The following is a 19,970-nucleotide window of genomic DNA, read 5'->3' as shown; positions in this document are numbered from 1 at the left end:
TTGAGTCTAGTTTTAAATGAAGCAAATTTCATGGCTATTTGAATTTTGTACTGGGAGAAATTCAATTCGTAGTGAACAGAGGGCAGATCAGTCGAGCTGTATAACAGGGGAAATTTTAACTAATAAACTGTACTAATTGGCTGGACGAAAAATTCTAGAAAAAAATTAATAAGAAGTAATTTGAGTCTAGTTTCAGGAAAATTTTACGGATTTGAATTTCGAGTTTTGTAACTCGAGTTATGATTTGTTTAGTGAGTATGATGCAGTAGAGACAGCTTGACCAAAGTGGAGTAAATGGTGAAATTAAAAGTAGATACACTTGAGTTATTGTGTAAACATATTAGATTCTTATTCATTATTTACATACTTGCTTACTAAGCTATAAGCTTACCTTCTTTTCTCTCTTTTGTCTTATAGTGTCGTCCAGCTTGCGCAGAAGTCAAAGATCGTTGAAGATCTGTCTGCACTATCAATATTTTTGGGTATTTGAAATAAACATTTTGAATTATGACATGTATAGTAGACTTAGTTATTTTGTTACGTGTCATAATTGTGTAGGTTTTAAAATATTAAGTATAGTATTTGACCGATTATTTTGTACGAAGCCTTTGAAATTGGCTAATATTATTAAAGGCATATGTTGTAATGATTCATGATCTAATTGTATGCCATATTTTTGTCTTGGTTTTATTTAATGGTATGTACTATGATTCGGTAATATCTCGTACCCTGTTCCAGCGACGGATACGGGTAAGGGGTGTTACATTTAGTGGTATCAGAGCTATGGTTTAGTCGGTTCTCGAACTAATAAAGTATGTGTAAAAGTCTAGCTATACATGCCATAAATATACTGTGATAGTGTGGTGACTCTGATTATTCTAAAGCGTGTTTTGTTTTAATATAGTAATGGATCCCGACGGAATCTGCGGTGATGATGTTTGCTAGTATGCGCCGGCTCCCGCACAAGGGACCGCTACCAGAGAAAGTAGACTGAGACATTGAGACAGGGAGATAAGGCTCGGGATGCCTTTCTCCAAATGATGAACAATTGGTATCTTGAGTTTATTCGAGCAAACCCAAATGCTCAACCTCCTCCACCCTCCCATACCTCGGACAATTCTCAGAGTCTGCCAAGGCATAGATTTGGTAAGAATGAACAAGCCTCCGGTTGACAAGATTCGAAAACAAGGGGCCGAAGAGTTTAGAGCAAAGATCGATGATGATCCCGATAAGGCGGAGTTCTGGCTTGAAAATTCTATCCGTGTATTTGATGAGCTTTCATGTACACCCGAGGAGTGCTTAAAGTGTGCTGTATCACTTTTGAGAGATTCGGCCTACCATTGGTGGAAGACTTTGGTAGCAGTGGTGCCAAAAGAAAAGGTTACTTGGGATTTCTTCCAGGAAAAATTCAGAAAGAAATACATAAGTCAACGATGTATTGATCAAAAACGGAAGGAGTTCCTTGAATTGAAGCAGGGCAAGATGTCTGTAGCAGAGTATGAACGCGAATTTGTAAGACTCAAAGAAGTATGCCCGTGAATGTGTGTCCACCAAGCTATTATGTGCAAGAGATTTGAGGATGGGCTAAATGAGGACATTAAAGTGCTTGTGGGAATTTTGGAGCTGAAAGAATTTGTAGTATTGGTTGATCGAGCTCTTAAAGCCGAAGAATTGAACAAAGAAAGAAAAAAAGCTACTATTGAGGCTCGAGATGCCAGAAAGAGGCCGATAAGCAAGTCATTTCAATCTCAATCAAAGAGGTCCAAAGAGACAAACCCTCGAATGACAGTCTCAGCTGGGAACTCACACAGAGATCGTGGTAAGGCATATTCGGGGTCTAAAGCTCAAGCTACTTTAGTGGCAAGTGTGGGTAATGTGCGGCCTAAAAAGCCCGAATGTCAGCAATGTGGCAGGAAACATTTTGGTGAGTGTTGGGGAAACGAGCGAGCTTGTTTCAGGTGTGGTTTTCACGAACATTTTATCAGAGACTGTCCGGAGAAAGTTAAAGAAGAAAAATTTCAGAGTGCTGGACAAAGTACTACCGCTAGTAGAGGTAGACCATCGATAAATACTAGAGGTGGGCTAGTAGTAAAACTGTGATGAAAGATTCAGCGGCGAGATCAAAAGCTAGAGCGCCTGCTAGAGCTTATGCCATACGTGCCCGAAAGGATGCATCATCTCCCGATGTCATTACTGGTACAGTTTCTCTCTATGATACTATTGTTATTGCATTGATTGATCTTGGGTCTACTCATTCCTATATTTGTGTGAATTTAATATCTAATAAGAAGTTCCCTGTTGAATATACTGAGTTTACGATTAAAGTGTCGAACCCCTTAGGCCAATATGTGCTAGTTGCTAAGGTTTGCAAGAATTGCCCATTAATGATTCAAGGTCACTGTTTTCCGGCTAATCTGATGCTATTACCATTTGATGAGTTTGACGTTATCTTGGGAATGGACTGGTTGACATTGTATGATGGCAAGGTAAATTGTAAACAGAAAACACTAGAGTTGAAATGTGAAAATGGTGAAATTCTGTGGGTTGAAACAGATGAATCAAATAAATTGCCTATAGTGATTTCGTGCATGTCTGCTCAGAAATGCATGAGGAAAGGGTGTGAAGCTTATCTTGCCTATGTAATGAATACTGAGATGTCTGAATTGAAGCTTGAATCAATGCCGATAGTCTGTGAATTTCCAGATGTATTCCCAGAGGAATTGCCAGGGTTGCCTCCAGACAGAGAGATAGAGTTTGCCATTGATTTGTTGCCGGGGACTGTACCGATCTCAATTACTTCATATAGAATGGCTCTGACTGAATTAAAAGAATTGAAAGCTCAGTTGCAAGAGTTAATAGACAAAGGATTCGTGAGACCAAGTTTCTCCCCCTGGGGTGCTCCTGTATTGTTTGTAAAGAAGAAGGATGGCCTAATGAGTCTTTGCATTGAGTACCGTCAGCTCAATAAGGTGACTATAAAGAACAAGTACTCGTTACCGAGGATTGATGATTTATTCGATCAGTTAAAGGGGGCAATAGTATTTTCAAAAATCGATTTGAGGTCCGATTACTACTAGTTGAGAGTTAAGGAGTCGGATGTGCCGAAAATTGCCTTTAGGATAAGGTATGGACATTATGAGTTTCTTATGATGCCTTTTGGCTTAACAAATTCTCCAGCTATATTTATGGACTTGATGAATTGGATAAGTTTGTAGCAGTGTTCATAGATGACATTCTAATTTATTCTCGGGACGAGTCTGAGCATGCCGAACACTTGAGAACCATATTGCAGATCTTGAGAGAAAAGAAACTGTTTGCTAAGTTTAGTAAAAGTGAGTTCTGGCTTTGTGAAGTCGGATTCTTGGGGCATATAGTCTCAAGTGATGGTATTCGGGTGGATCCGAGAAAAATTTTCGCGATCGTTGATTGGAAACCGCCAAAGAATGTATCCGAGGTTATAAGCTTTTTAGGCTTAGTCGGATATTATAGACGTTTTGTCGAGGGATTTTCGATGATTGCCTCTCCAATGACTAAGTTGCTACAAAAGAATGTTAAGTTTGAATGGACTGATAAATGTCGTGAGAGTTTTGAAAAGTGAAAGCACGATTGATGAAGCACCAATTTTAGTACAAATTTGAGCCGGGAAGGAGTTCGTAATTTATAGTGATGCATCATTGATAGGCCTTGGATGTGTACTGATGCAAGAGGGTAAAGTGGTAGCCTATGCCTCGAGATAGTTAAGCCCGCATGAGAAGAACTATCCTACACATGATTTGGAATTGGCCACTATTGTCTTTGCCTTGAAGATCTGCCTATATTATTTGTATGGTGAAAAATGCCGAATTTTTACTGATCACAAAAGTTTGAAGTATTTGATGAATCAAAAGGATTTGAATCTGCGACAGCGGAGATGGCTTGAATTATTGAAGGATTATGAGCTAGTGATTGATTATCATCCGGGAAAAGCAAATGTAGTTGCTGACACCTTGAGCAGGAAATCTCTTTTTACTTTGAGAGCCATGAATACGAGGTTAGCATTGTCTGATGATGGGTCAATCTTAGCAAAGATGAGGGCTAAACTGTTATTTCTCCAACTGATTTGTGATGCTCAAAAGAACGATAGTGAGTTGCGAACCAAGAAAACTCAGTGTGAATCAGGTTACGACTCAGATTTTCGAGTTGGACCAGATGACTGTTTGATGTTTCGAGACAGGATATGTGTATCGAAAAGTGACGAATTGATTCAGAAAATTTTACATGAGGCGCATAGTGGCTGTTTGTCAGTTCACCTTGGTAGCACAAAAATGTATAATGATTTAAAGAAATTATATTGGTGGCCAGGCATGAAAAGGGACATTTCTGAATTTGTAACCAAGTGTTTGATCTGTTAACAAGTAAAAGCTGAGCATCAAGTGCCTTCAGGATTACTCCAACCGGTAATGGTGCCTAAGTGGAAATGGGATAGGATTACCATGGATTTTGTAATTGGTTTGCCTCTGACTCCTAGAAAGAAGGATGCTGTCTGGGTAGTGGTTGATAGGTTAACAAAGTCGGCTCACTTTATACCGGTACGTACTGATTACTCACTTGATAAATTAGCTGAATTATATATTTTTGAAATTGTGAGGTTGCACGGGGTACCTATGTCTATTGTAACACCCCGTACCCGAGTCCGTTACCGGAATCGGACACAAGGTGCACACAGACTTAACTATTTTCACAGTCCATTTAGAAATTTCCAGACTAGCTGGTCACTGCGTCACTGTCGCCTTAAAAATCATATCTTGAGTTTCAAAACTCGAAAATCAGTTTTGTAATTTTTCCCGGAAACTAGACTCATATGTCCATCTACATATTTTTTTCTAGAATTTTTGGTTGGGCCAATTAGTACAGTTTATTAGTTAAAGTCTCCCCTATTCCAGGGTTTGACTACACTGACCTTTATGCATTACGAATTGGATATCTTCCTATACAGGTATTCAATACTGTTTCCGTTTGTTTCTATAGAAACTAAACTCAGAGAGGAATCTATAAATATATGGCATGACTCCTAATTATCTCTGGTTAATTTACAATGAATTTCAAAAGTCGGAACAGGGGATCCAGAAACCGTTCTGGCCCTGTTTCACGAGAACTTTAATATATCTTAACATATAACTCATATGACCGTTTTGTTTCTTCCATATGAAAATAGATTCATCAAAGTTCATTTACATAATTTATTCACTATTTAATACCATTCCTACTATTTTTAGTGATTTTTCATATCCACATCACTGCTACTGTCAGCATCTGCCTTTAAGGTAGGCTTTACCTATTTTATGTTTTCCATGATTCAATTGGCCCTTTTTGCATACATAGCACAAAGTGTGATCATGATTAACCATTCCAATGGCTAATCGTTTCAAAAAAATTCCATACCTCATAATGATCAACATACAAACGATTATGGTACTATGCTAAAAACGTATATAAGCCATTTTCGCATGGCTATCCAAGTTTACACAAAACCGAAAGGTACATGACCTTCAACAAAAGGGTAGTCCTATACATGCCATTTCAAAGTTCAACCAAAATTGTACCAAAATGGGGGCTTTGATAGTGTGGATGACTTCGACTTCGATGATCCCGAATCCGATAACTAACGAGCGAAACCTATAAAACAGAGAGCCAAAGCAACGGGGTAAGCATTTTAATGCTTAGTAAGTCTCAAGCAATGAAATCAGCTTTGACTAAAGTATTACATTCACTTAGCTAAATGAATCACTCTATTAATACACATTCTCATAATCATACTTACTTCACATTACCGACCCTTATGTTCATACACAAAAGAACAACTTAGCCAAAGGCCGGTAGCTCGTTTATCAACTGAGCGAATACTCACTTGTAAGGACTCAACTAATTCAAGCACATACGATATTTGTGTGACTAAATTGAATAAATTACAAAATATGTGTGACTTTGTAATTGAATGTAACTTGATCTGGAATTTGATATTGTGTATTTTTGGGTTATTATTCGTAATTAAAGACGATGCAAGGCTATCAAGAGGGAAAGAAAAGGTGAGAGCCAACGAAGAGTAACTTGAGTCTTCAATTTGTATTTTTATTATTCGAATCATTATAATTGTTGCATATTTATATTTTTTTCGATAGTATGATATTGAGGTGAGTTAAAAATGACTATTTGAATTGAAATGTTATGATTGAGATTGGTTATTAGAATAGAAAACTAAATTGAATAGAATAGACAAGAGTGTAACTTGATTAAAATATGAAATTGGCTTTGAATTGGGTTGAAATATGTTATGTTATGTAATGAATTGAAACTGATGAAATGTAAATTAAGTTATATGATGAATCAGATGTTTGATTATTGTATTAACTATTCAGGTAGAGTTGAATATAGTTGGCATGCCATAGGATTGATTGAGTACAGGTTACTTCGGTTATATGTCGATGAGCGTTGGGCGCATTCTATTTATTTTAGACGTTTTGATGAGGCACTGGGTGCCAAATTGGTGAGTTGGTTGGGATCCATGTAACCTTTGAGTCACGTTAATAGGGAATATAAATTGTGGATTTTTTTATTGATATTTGAAAAATGATTGAATGTTATAAAATTGAATTAAATGTATTTATAAATGATATTTGATTATATATAGCATGTGAAAGGCCATGCGAACCAATTAACGAACCTAAGGGTTGAAATGGTAAGATAAGGAATGATTGATTCAATTTGGAATTGAAATACTAATTTAATTGAGGGTATGATCAACTAGCTTACCATTGAAGTAATACATAGTTGATTCATTTGGTATAATGGGTGCATTTTGTGGCATATATATGTTGATATGCGATTAAGAATTAGCATGCATTATGTATGAATTCGTTGTTAATGGTAATTTAATTGAATGTATAAACTTGATATAATCTTGTAATTCTTTGACTTTAATCATCGAAATACCACTGAGCTTTATCGTTCAACGTACAGTTTGCTTTTTGTGCACAAGTTAGGTTCATATCGAGGTCCCCAACAACTTGACTATCTTCAGACATAGTAACGTCCATAGTGTGAATACTAACATAAAATACAGAATTACAAGGCGATATCGCAAGTATAGGGTTTAGTTGTAATATGGTTTTACAACGGAGTGGGTGACTACTCCGAGGATCGTACCCAAGAGAGGCATCACTAGATCAATTCTAACCTAAATAATAAAAGATCTAGTTAGTACTTTTAAATTTAGTTATAGAATAAAGAATATAAAATAAAGGATTTTTGGGGTTTTTATAATAATGACAACAAAATAGCATAAAAAGATAAAATTAAAGATATTAAAAAGGAAGAATAAATTAAATCTGATTATGAGTAATTAGTTCGCTTCAATAATCTCCATCAACTATTGCTTCAAGCTTCTCGTCAATCAACTAGTCGCTACTCTAGCAGGATCTTCCAATCTTCCACTAACAAAACGAGTTAGCAAGAACTACTTATCTTCTGACCTCACAGTCCATACTGGTTTGGGGTTAAGGTGTTCACGGAAGAGCAATACCAATTTTAGGTTAATTCTCACCTTGATGATTTCCTGGGGTTGTCAGGCTTAGGGCTTGTTTCACATTCTCGCTTTCTCAAACAGCTGATTCGTTAAGTAACCCTACAAAATAGTTAATAGATCATACCTCCACTTGATAATCCCCCATAGAAGGAATAGTTCTTCATGTCATTCATAAACAATATATAATCAATGTAAAGAGAAAGTATGCTAATTAGATCAACAAGATAAAGTAAATAAAGAAGCCTAATTGTATGGGTATTAAGCGTGAATCCACAAATTTGAATGATTCCACAATCCAAATCTCTTGAAAGAAAACAACAAAAAAATAAACTAAACTCTAGAACCCTAAGAAAATGAAACTAAATATAAAGGAAGAAACTAAATATAAAGGTGTCTTTAACATATGCCAAAGAAGTCTATTTATAGCCTTCAGGTGGACATCATCCTTAAACCTAGGCTAGCTGACGTTCTCGAGTTTAAGTTTGATTGTGCGGACCAAAACACCCATGTTTCATGTCTAATTTCTATCTTAGAGTCGATGTTGTGACACACCAGGACCTGTGTCGCGATGTAGCAATGAGTATGCTCCTCTATAGCAATCTCTAGGGGTATGTCGCGACAGCCTCAGTCTATGTCGTGACATCGAAGGTAGAATTGAGTTTTCTTATTTCTGTTCGGTATGTTACGACATCAGTCCTCCTATGTTGTGACATAGCATCAAGTATCATCCTAAAATGCCTTCTGATGGTCTCCTACACACTCACAAACTATGTTAGCTCTCCTTTAGACCTTATTAAACCGTTAGGGTCAATAAAAGACTCAATTTTCACATTTTTTTGAATGTAAGTAAAACTAAAGAAACTTAACTAAAATGTAATGAAAATGCTTGCATTCAGGCTCCTTAAGTGTGAAAACTAATTTAATCTACTACACCAAATTTTGGCAGATCAAACTCCCCTACACTTAATTTATTGTTTGTCCTCAAGCAACATATATAAAGATGACAACTAAACATGATGACCCTTGAGCAAGTATGATACAAGTATTGACTTCGGAGTATATGACTTAGGCATTTCATGTTTACTCATAACTTCAACATGATGAATAGTTAACTTACTGCCTTTAACTTCAAACATTTAAGTTCAATCTGTGACAAAATATACAAGTATTAATGGTCACTCCGATAGGAATTCATCAACAAGTCATACAAGTAATTTGATTATCCGAGCAGAATGCAAATAGTCATTTATGCACATTTCTAGTATGATATCCATTCATGTATAAGGATATTTAGGTCACATAGGACTTTTCGGCTTGTAATGTTCTGAAGCTTAAGACAAGTATGAAATTCAAAAATAATAAGCATCAAAAGGGTTACAAACACTAAAATAGTTTGGTACATCGTATTAATCCCAATTCTTTCCTGTTAGTGACCCTTACGTGCTCACTGCGTTATTTCTCCTTCTCTCACATTCATTTTCTCTCCATATAGGAAATCATAGCATGACATAGTAACTACAGCTAGCCTACAAGTTTCGGTGCACTAATGAACGAGTTTTTTTTTCTGCTGTTGTGACTTTGTCACTATTCTTTTTCAATTTTTCTCACTCAATTATTTTTGGCTTTTCAGGTACTTTTTCTACTCGTATGGATTTTCTTTTTGGATTTTTCTTCTTGTTTTGCACTTTCAGGCTAACTTATAATTCCCATATCACACTAATCTTTCCTTTTTCACTCTATTTTTACAAACTTCGCCATGATGTATCTACTTAACCCTCAATATCTATGGCCAAACGTCTATAATCATATAGTGCAGGACCAAAGAACAACGGCAAATACAAATTGACATTTTCAGGCTCGAGGGTTCTAATGTGGTTCATCAAGAAGTGTCAATAGGCTCAAATAGTACTAAAGGTGAAATACAATTAGGAAAGCTTTTTGGCTCTGGATGTGTTCTAAACAATGCCTTAGGTCATCCCTAAATATCTCAACCTACACAAATTAATCAACAAAAAAAGAATACAAATTCAACTATTTATCATTCGTACTAGCATGCTCATTTCCTTGTATATTCTATATCACTTAGTATAGTTGATTCTTAATACTTATTTATAGTGTTATTTATAGTGTAACATATAGAACTTAGTAACCTAATAATCAAAAGTTTAAAATCACCTATCATGTCAAATTTATTCATAAACACAAGCAACCTATGTACATGCTCCTAACCAATCAATTGTATTTCTACAAGCTCAAGCACACAAAAGACAAGAAAGAAAATTTTAAAACAACAATTTTCCTATGGTATCTCCTATACTTTAGTTGTCACATTATCCTCAATGTACAGCCTATAAAAAGATAAGGAGAAAAATTAGTCGATTGATTGCGGTGGCTAATGTTGGGTGCTTCCTCCTTTGATCGTGTGAAGCTCGACTTGCTTGTGTCTCCTCCATGTCGGGGTTTTTTCTAAATAAAAGATTTAAACAAACTTGAAAAAAAAAGAATTATGTATTTATCACTATCCTAAAAACATATTTGCATTACCCTAAAATTCAATACAATCCCTAAAAAAATACAAGCAAAGAAATAAGCATTCAAGTTTTCCTAAATTTTTCTACTCCTAATCCTACTAGATTACTCTTGAATGTTAGTCGTCATCTTCTTGAAATCCTCTTTTTTTCTTCTTTCCTTTTTTTGTTTTGTCTGTAGAAGAACAAATTGCTTGAATAAATCATCACTGAGTAATTTCCTTGGGGATTCATGGTTTTATCCACTGGTTCCATGGGTACTCCTACCCTTTTACATAGTTCTAAAATTAAATGTGGGAAAAATATTCCCTTTCCTAAATTTCTCACACAATCAAACATGTTTTTATATATCCAGATTCCAATACATATTTGCTTCTTCTAGAGGATCCCATAAGTTTTGATTGCTTGAATTGGACTAATCTCAGACATCTCTATTATAGGCCATATTCTTGAACATACGAATTTCATCCACATCTTGGCTTTTGGTGTCATCAGCTCCTGATTGAACATCACAGGAATTGTTGTCCCCGTTTTATACGTCCACATCTCTTTTCCTTTCGTTAGGAATTTCAATACTTCCTCTATATCAATGTTTCTAAATTCCTTCAAAACTATTTTATAGATAATTGTGATATATGGTGTATCATAAATTTAGAAAATACTCATCACAGTTACTAGAACATTAACCCCTCTAACCTTCACAAAAGAGCGCATATCATAGAATAGTCTGAATAGTCTGGTTGCTTCCCTTTGTTTCAATGCTAGATAAAGTTTTTGCACCACAAGAATTATTAGGGGTTCTTCGGCTGGCAGACAAAATTTTGTCCATTCCCTTTTAGTTGTGTTTTCCCATATTCCTTTGCAATTCCTCATTAAAGGATCAAACCCCTGTTCTTGAATAAAAGTATATGGTTGTAATTGTTGCAGATACTTATCCATGTCACCTTCTTAAAACTCAATAGATGGGCTTGAAGCGCTTGCACTGAAACTGGCCATTCGATGATATGTTCTTATTATATCTACAAATTACCCTTTATTGCTAATAAAAGAGAGTTACCTATAGTTTGATCTTTGTTAATGATATCATAAGGTGGCTATATGTCCTATTTATAAATTAAGGAGAAATAATAAATTATTTAAAAGTTATAATCTAGTTCTACTAAGTAAGCAGTTAAAGAACAAGAATCCTAATACAATTAAACTACAAAAACGTCAATAGTTAAGTTAGTTCAAAAAATAGGGTTATGCAGTGGTATCACGACATCCCTAGGTGATGTTGCAACGTCGAGAGCATATTCCTAAATTAGAATTTTATTCTTCGTCGCGACATTCTAGAATGGTGTCGCGACATGATGGCTAGATTCCTTCATTTTTCATAAAATCACCAGCTGGGTTACCTTTTTCCTTATCTTCCCTCATATTATTTGGTTTCCCCTTGATGTCTTGAAAATCCCAAATTGCGCTACACTACAAGGTTTGTTTTTCCACTACAGTATTAATGGTCCCTCCAAAATAATGTTTTACTCATTGGCCATTAACAAGGGTTGACCCCCTTTTTTGATTAACTTTATTGCCCCATGAGGGGTTATCTGATGTATTGTATAAGGACCTGTCCATCTTGATTTAAGCTTCCCAGGGAATAATTTTAACCTTGAGTTGAATAGTAGTACTTTCTATCCCCAAAAATATTATCGCTTTCTGATCTTTGCGTCATGTCGAAGTCTACTACTTTCGTTGTACATCATAGTATTTTCATAAGCCATAAATTTGAAATCTTCCAATTCCTGGAATTGGAATAATCTTTCCTTTTTAACTAGTTCAGGATCCAAATTTAATTCTTTGATCGCCTAATATGTCTTCCTCTCCAATTCGATTAGTAAGTGACAATTCTTACCATAAACTAGCTTATATGGGGACATGCCCAATGGAGTCTTATATGTTGTTCTGTAAGCCCACAATGCATCGTCTAGCTTAGCTACCCAATCTTTTCGACTTGGATTTACTGTTTTCTCTACAATCTAATTTATTTCTCAATTAGATAATTTTGCTTGCCCATTAGCCTATGGGTGATATGTTGTTGTCATCCTATGCCTTATGTTGTACTTAGCCAATGCTGCTTCAAACTGCTTGCTATAAAAATGATATCCTTCATAACTGACCAGTGCTCGTGGTGTATCAAACCTAGAAAATATGTTGTTCCTGAGGAATCTTACTATAGAATTTGTATCATTAGTAGGTAGTGCGACAACTTCAACCCATTTTGAGACAAAATCTACAGCCAAGAGAATATATTAATTCCCAAAAGAACTTAGAAAAGGTCCTGTACAATCAATTCCCCATACATCAAACACTTTGACCTTGATTATTCCTGTTTGTGGCATTTCATCCCTTTTAGATATATTTCCAATTCTCTAACACCTATCACATCCTTGGACAAATTCATAAGCGTCTCTATTCATTGTTGTCCAATAAAACCCTAATTGTAGTATTTTTTTGAGCTGACATTTTTCCACCAAAATGCCCTCCAAAAGGAGATGTGTGACAACCTTGTAAAATATTTTATATCTCTTCCTCTACTACACATCATAGGACTAATTGATCTGTATATTGTCAAAATACATATGGTTCCTCCCAGATGTAATTTTTTTATTCATGAGCTATCTGTTTTTTCTATTGCCTAGATGGTTGTGCTAAGAAGACCCCCATCGTAATGTAATTAACATAAACTACATACCATGGCGTTAGATGCTTACCTGGTCTTGATTGATCAATGTCTACTCTGAATAATTATTCATCTGCAAAGGTCTACTTAATATCTTCAATTTCCTCCTCTTGTAACTAGTTTTCAATTCCAGATAGGTGATCTGCAATTTGATTCTCAGTCCACTTCCTATCTACCATCCATAAATCAAATTCCTGGAGTAATAAAACCCATATAATTAGTTTAGCTTTTCTTCTTTTTTTTCTTTTTTTCTTCATGACATGTTTTAACGCATAGTGATCAATATACACATATGCTCGATTCACTATTATGTAAAGACAATTTTATTTTCACACGCAAACACTACTGCCAACATCTCTTTCCCAGTTGTAGTGTAGTTGCACTGTGTGGAATTCAATGTTTTGCTAGCATAATGAATAGCCCAAAATAAATTATTTTGCTTTTGTCCTAGCACTGCACCTATTACATAATCACTAGCATCACACATAATAATAAAAGGTTCTGACCAATTTTGGGGTAATGATTAGAGGAGCAGATATGAGTTTTTCTTTTATTACCTCAAAAACTATGACGCAACTTTGGTCAAATATGAAAGGTGTCTCTTTTTTGGGAAATTGATTCAGAGGCTTAGAAATATGAGCAAAATCTTTTATAAATATCTAATAAAATCTTGCATGCCTAAAAAAATCGCACACCTTTAACATTTCTCGGCAATGGCGCTAATAACTTGACCTCCTCCGGATGTACTAATGTCTAGAGTGTGAACACTGTAACAAAATATAGAATTATGAAGCGGTATTCGCAAGCATACGGGTCTAGTTGTAATATAGTTTTACAATGGAATGGGTGAGTACTTTGAGAATCGTACCCAAAGGAGGCGAGCGCTAGACCAATTCTAACCTAAACACTAAAAGATCTAATTAGTACTTTTAAATTTAGTTATAGTACGACGTTTTTATAATACTAAAAATAAAATAACATAAAAAGATAAAATTCAACAAATTAAAAAGGAAAAATAAATCAAATCTGATTATGGTTAATTAACTCTCTTCGGTAATCTCAATCAACTGTTGCTTCAGGTTTCTCGTCAATCAACTAGTCGCTATCCTAGCAGGATCTTCCGATCTTCCACTAACATAACGATTTAGCAAGAAATACTATCTTCCAACCTCACAGTCCAGATAGGTTTGGGGTTAAAGTTTTTACGGATGGGCAATACCAATTTTAGGTTAACTCCCACCTTGATGACTTCCCGGGGTTGTCAAGCCTAGGGTTTGTTTCACATTCTCCCTTTCCCAAACAACTGATTCATTCAGTAACCATACCAAACTGTTAATAGATCAAACCTCCACTCGCTAATTGCCTATAGAAGGAATAGTTCTTCATGTCATTCATAAACAATATATAATTGATGTAGAAAGAAAGCATCTAATTAAATCGACAAGATAGAGTAAATGAATTATCCTAATTGTATTAGTATTAATTGTGAATCCACAGAGTTGAATAATTCCACAATCCAAATCTCTTGAAAGAAAACAATGAACAAATAAACTAAACTCTAGAACCCTAAGAAAATGAAACTAAATATAAAGGAAGAAACTAGGTTAATCCAAAGGTTTCATTAACATGTGCCAAAGGAGCCTATTTATAGTCTTTAGGTGGACGTTGTCCTTAACCCTAGGTTAGCTGACATTCCCGAGCTTTAAGTTTGATTGTGTGGACCAAAATGGCCCTACATCCCAGGACCTATGTCGTGACATAGCAACCTGTATGCTCCTCTGTAGCCATGTTTGGGTGTATGTCGTGACACCTTCAATCTATGTGGCGACATTGAAGGTAGACTTTAACTTTCTTCATTTTGTTCCCTATGTTGTGACATCAGTCCTCCCGTGTTACGACATAACGTCCAGTTTCATCCTAAAATGCCTTTTGATGGTCTCTTTTCACACTCACAAAGTATGTTAGCTCTTCCTTAAGCCTTATTCAACCCTTAGGCTCAATAAAAGACTCAATTTGCACATTTTATTGAATGTATGTAAAACTAAAGAAACTTAACTAAAATGTAATGAAAATGCTTATACTCAAGCTCCTTAAGTGTGAAAACAAGTTTAACATGCTACACTGAATTTTGATAGATCAAACTCCCCCATACTTAAGTCATTGCTTGTCTTTAGGAAACTTAAACAAAGATGACAAATAAACATGACGACCCTTGAGCGAATATGATACAAGTATTGACTTTGGAGCATATGACTTAGGCATTTCATGTTTACTAACAACTTCAACATGATGAATAGTTAACTTACCACCTTTGACTTCAAACATCTAAGTTTAGTATGTTACAAAATATACAAGTATTAAGGTCTATCTTATAGGAATCCATCAAGAAATCATACAAGTACTTTGATTATATGAGTAGAATACAAATAGTCATTTATGCACATGTCTAGTATGATGTCTATTCATATATAAGGATATTTAGGTCACATAGGAATTTTCAACTTATAATGTTCTGAAGCTTAAGACATGTACGGTATTAAAATAGTAAGCATCAAAAGGGTTACAAACACGAAAATAGTGTGGCACATCGTATTCATCCCTATTCTTCCCCCTTAGTGACCCTTACCCACTCACCGCCTTATTTCTCTTTTTTTCATCTTCTTTGTCTCTCCATATAGGAAGTCATAGGATAAGACAATAACTATGGTTAGCCTATGAGTTTGAGTGCACTAATGAATGAGTTTTTTTTTTCTATTGTTGTTACTTTGTCATTGTTATTTTTCAATTTTTCTCACTCAAGAATGCTTTTTGGCTTTCTAGGTATTTTTTCTACTCGTATGGATTTTCTTTTTCAATTTTGCTTCTTGTTTTGCACTTTCAGGCTAACCTATAACTCCCTTATTGCACTAATCTTTCCTTTTTCACTCTATTTTTACAAACTCCACCATGATGTATCTACTTAACCCTCAATGCGTATGGCCAGACATCTATAATCATGCAGTGAGGGACCAAAGAATAAGGGCAAATACAAATTGACAATTTCAAGCTCGAGGGTTGTAATCTGGTTCATCAAGAAGTGTCAGCAGGCTTAAAAATTGGTACTAAAGGTGAAATGTAATTAGGACAAATTTTTGGCTGTAGATGTGTTCCAAACAATGCCTTAGGTCATCTTTAAATATCTCAACATGCACAAATTTAATCAACCAAACAAATACAAATTCAACTATTTACCATTCGTACTAGCATGCTCTTTTCCTTGTATTTTCTATATCATTTGGTATAGTTGATTGCTTAATACCTTTTTATAATGTAACATATAGAACTTTGTAGCCTAATAATCAAAATTTTAAAATCACCTATCATCATGCCAAATTTATTCATAAACGCAAGCAACATATGTACATGCTCCTAACCAATCACTTGTGTTTCTACAAGCTCAAGCACAAAAACAACAAGAAAAATCAAAGAAAATGTAAAAATTTGAAGAAACTTTTCTATATGACCCCCCCACACTTTAGTTGAAACATTGTCCTCAATGTGTAACCCATAGATAGATAAAGGAGGAAGTTACCCATTCGATCGTGGTCATTCTAAATGCTAATGATGAGTGCTTCCTCTTTTGATCGTATTAGCTTGAATTTTTTATGTCTCCTTTGTGTTAGGTTCCTACATAGAAAATCTAACAAAGTGCAATAAAATGAAAAAGACTATTTATTAATCCTACTTGTACAAAGTCTAAATTAAAATCATCTAATAATTAATACAAGTCTTTATAAAATTCAAAGTTCAATCGCCCTCTTCATCCATCTCCTCACTCTCATTATTCATCCATCTCATCACTTCCATCATTCTCTTTGTCTTCTCCTTCCTCCTCGTTTTCATGCACTTCTTCTTATTGTTCTACATTCGTCGGCCCAAACATGTCATGTGTGTAATTGAGGACCCGGATGTTATTTTGCCTTGCAAATTCTTAGATTATTGGTCTCGACTCTTGCATCCACAGTATCATCCAATCAAGCTTTGGATAATTACTTTCATCGATGTCTTGTTGAGCTTGTGTCAACCATTACAATGGAGTCGGTGTAGCCGCCACTTCCTTGTAATACCCCAAAATTTTTTTTATAGTAAGATATTATCATTGATATAGTAAAATAAGGAAATAAAGTGAAAAAAAGGGAAATTTTGAGTTATGTCAATACTGGGAAGTAAATTATGATATATTAATTCAAGAAAGGACTAAATTGTAAAAGTGAGAAAATTTTTATTGCACAAGAGTAAATACTCAAAATTTGAGGGGTTAAAGTGTAAATATGAAAAATTTAAAGGACCAATAGTGTAAATATTTTAAGGGTGGAATGATCTAGAAACTAAGGAAAATGGATGAATTAGGACCAAATTAAATAGGTGAAGAATTATAAAGGACTAAATTGCAATTTTACCAAATTTAAATGATAACTCAATGATGGAATTTTAAAAGATCATAAAGGGAAAAATGGTCAATTGGAAAGAGAGAGAATTCTAGAAGGCAATAATGATGCTAGAGATGTTTTGATATTTTATAATTATTTAATTAGATAAATATTATTTTATTAATATTTTAATAAGATATTTTTTTATTATTTTTTTATTATTTTTTTCTTATATAAAGAAAGAAAGATGAGGAATTCTCATCCATCTTTCCCATGCAAAACCAACGTGAGAAGAAGAAGAATAAAAGAAGTTTTCATTTCTTTACAATTTGGTCATTCTCCCAAAAATTCACCATTTTCACCCAAAAATCAAAAGAATTTCCATAGCTACCAAGAGAGAAAAATGTTAAGGAGACTATGGAAGTTAGAATATCAAGTTGGATTCAAGAAATGGAAGCTGAAGGAGAGAGAAAATCAAGATGAAGATTAAAATCAATAGAACAAGGTAAGAACATCATGATTTCAATATATTTTTAAGTTTGATATTATTGAAAAAGCATGGGATTGATGTTAATGTAGAATTTTATTACATATGTTCCTATGTTCTTGATATGTTAGTGAAGAGAAAATAAGAGAAAGTGATGAGAAATAGTGTAGAGAAAGAAAACAAGGGTGTTATAACATGGTGATTAATATCTTGCACTAAAATAGTTTTGGACAGCAATAGTAGTCTTACTTTGAAAAATCACCAAAAATTGTGTAAATTTAATTAGAAGTTGAATAAAATATGAAATTAAATCTTATTTAGTCTAGTTTTTCATAGAAGAAAAATTGTAAGCAATAAAATTTTAAATTGTGAGATATAACAAATTTAGTTAGACAAGGTTAGAAAGATTTCGGGTTCCCCTATTCTGACTTTGGAAAATCATCAAAAATTTGAGAAAAATAATTATGGGCTTAATTTTATATGCTTAGAATTCTGAATGAGTATATTTTCAAGAAAAATAAACTATATACAAGGAGAAATTAATTTTTAGTGAAGAAGGGTTGGAACTGTCAGACAGCAGAACAAGGGTGACTTTAAAGAATAAACTATATTCATTGGCTAAATAAAAAATTCTGAAAATTTTATGGTAAGAAGATATGTGAGTCTAGTTTCAAGTAAAATTATCGGATCCAAATTTTTAATTCTGTAGATCAAGATAAAAATAATTTATTGACTATGACACGGATGGACAGCTTTGAATAAATTTATAAGTAAATACTGAAATCATAGATAAATGTTACTTATAAGAATGATATATACATTAAGGATGTGGAATGGAGAGGAGGAGGAGGAGGAAAGTAAATATAAAAATAAATATATGAATTTTCAGCTAGCAAGGGTTTACATTTAAAATGGATAGTTTGTATGTTTTAGACTCAGGGACTAAATTGAATAAAAGAAGAACTGTAGGGGCAATTTTGTAAAAATATCAAAATGACCAAAATGAAGGAAATGAATTGTTTTATTGATTAAATTAATAAATTGAATGAAATTATTAATTTGGATCAAGATTGGGTGAAAATCGGGGAAAATGAAAAATTTACCAAAATGCCCCTAAATCTTGATATTTCTGCAATTTCTCCAGGTAAGTTCGTGTAACTTGAATTATATTATTAAATGCTTGAAATTTATGTTATTGATGTGAATATGATTTGAATGTTCGTTGTATGAAACATTGATATATTTGATAAAAAGGGGAAGAAATCTCGGTTGAATGAAAGGAAAATTCGATGGATCTCTGAAAAGGAATTGATGGTAAAAAGGATCTAGCCCAGACGAGTGATCCTATCTTGATATAGCCCTCCCGAAGAATATATGGAAAATGGAATTAGCCCAGACAGGTAATCCGAATTAGGGTCTGAATTTAGCCTCTGAATTTAGCCTGGACTGGTAATTCAGATCCAAGCTCATTAGAGTAATTGTCATTTCAGGGGATTTAGCCTGGACTGGTAATCTCGACAATACTCTATGAGTTTATATTACAGGGGATTTAGCCTAGACAAGTAATCCCACTGTAAGGATGAGGTTCGAGAGAGTGTGCTTTCTGAAATGAAATGTGTAAGACCATGGTTGAAAGATACCATGGCAACATGATATGAAATGTGTAAGACCATGGTTGAAAGATGCCATGGCAGAGTGACATGAAATGAATAAGACCATGGTTGAAAGATACCATGGCAACATGACAGAAAATGAGTAAGACCATAGTCGAAAGACACTATGGCATCGTGTCGAAGATAAATAAGACCATGGATGGGAGATACCATGGAAACATGACAGAAAATAAGTAAGACCATAGTCGAAAGACACTATGGCATCATGTCGAAGATAAATAAGACCGTGGATGGGAGACGCTATGACATCTGTTGAACAATTGATATTCAGGTGATATGTATTAGATGATGAATGGTTATATGAATTGGTTGTACAAAATGGTTGTGTGAAATGTTTACAAGAATTGGTCATATGGAAATATATGTACAAAATAGTTGTATGAAATAATTATAAAGATAGATAAACGAAATAAGTATAGGTACATGGAATATAATTTATGTTAAGTTTGATATGAACTATTACCGGAATAAATATACATAAAATATATGGAAATGATAGTGCATGAAATATTGATATAATGAAATGAATGATATACACTTATGAAGAAATGGTAAGAGAATGATATGTTTCATGACATGTACATATATGA

Source organism: Gossypium arboreum, chromosome 13 (genome assembly GCF_025698485.1).
Source record: "Gossypium arboreum isolate Shixiya-1 chromosome 13, ASM2569848v2, whole genome shotgun sequence".
NCBI classification, from domain to species: domain Eukaryota; kingdom Viridiplantae; phylum Streptophyta; class Magnoliopsida; order Malvales; family Malvaceae; genus Gossypium; species Gossypium arboreum.
The sequence above is the reverse complement of the archived record's forward strand: the minus strand, read 5'-3'. Positions refer to the sequence as shown.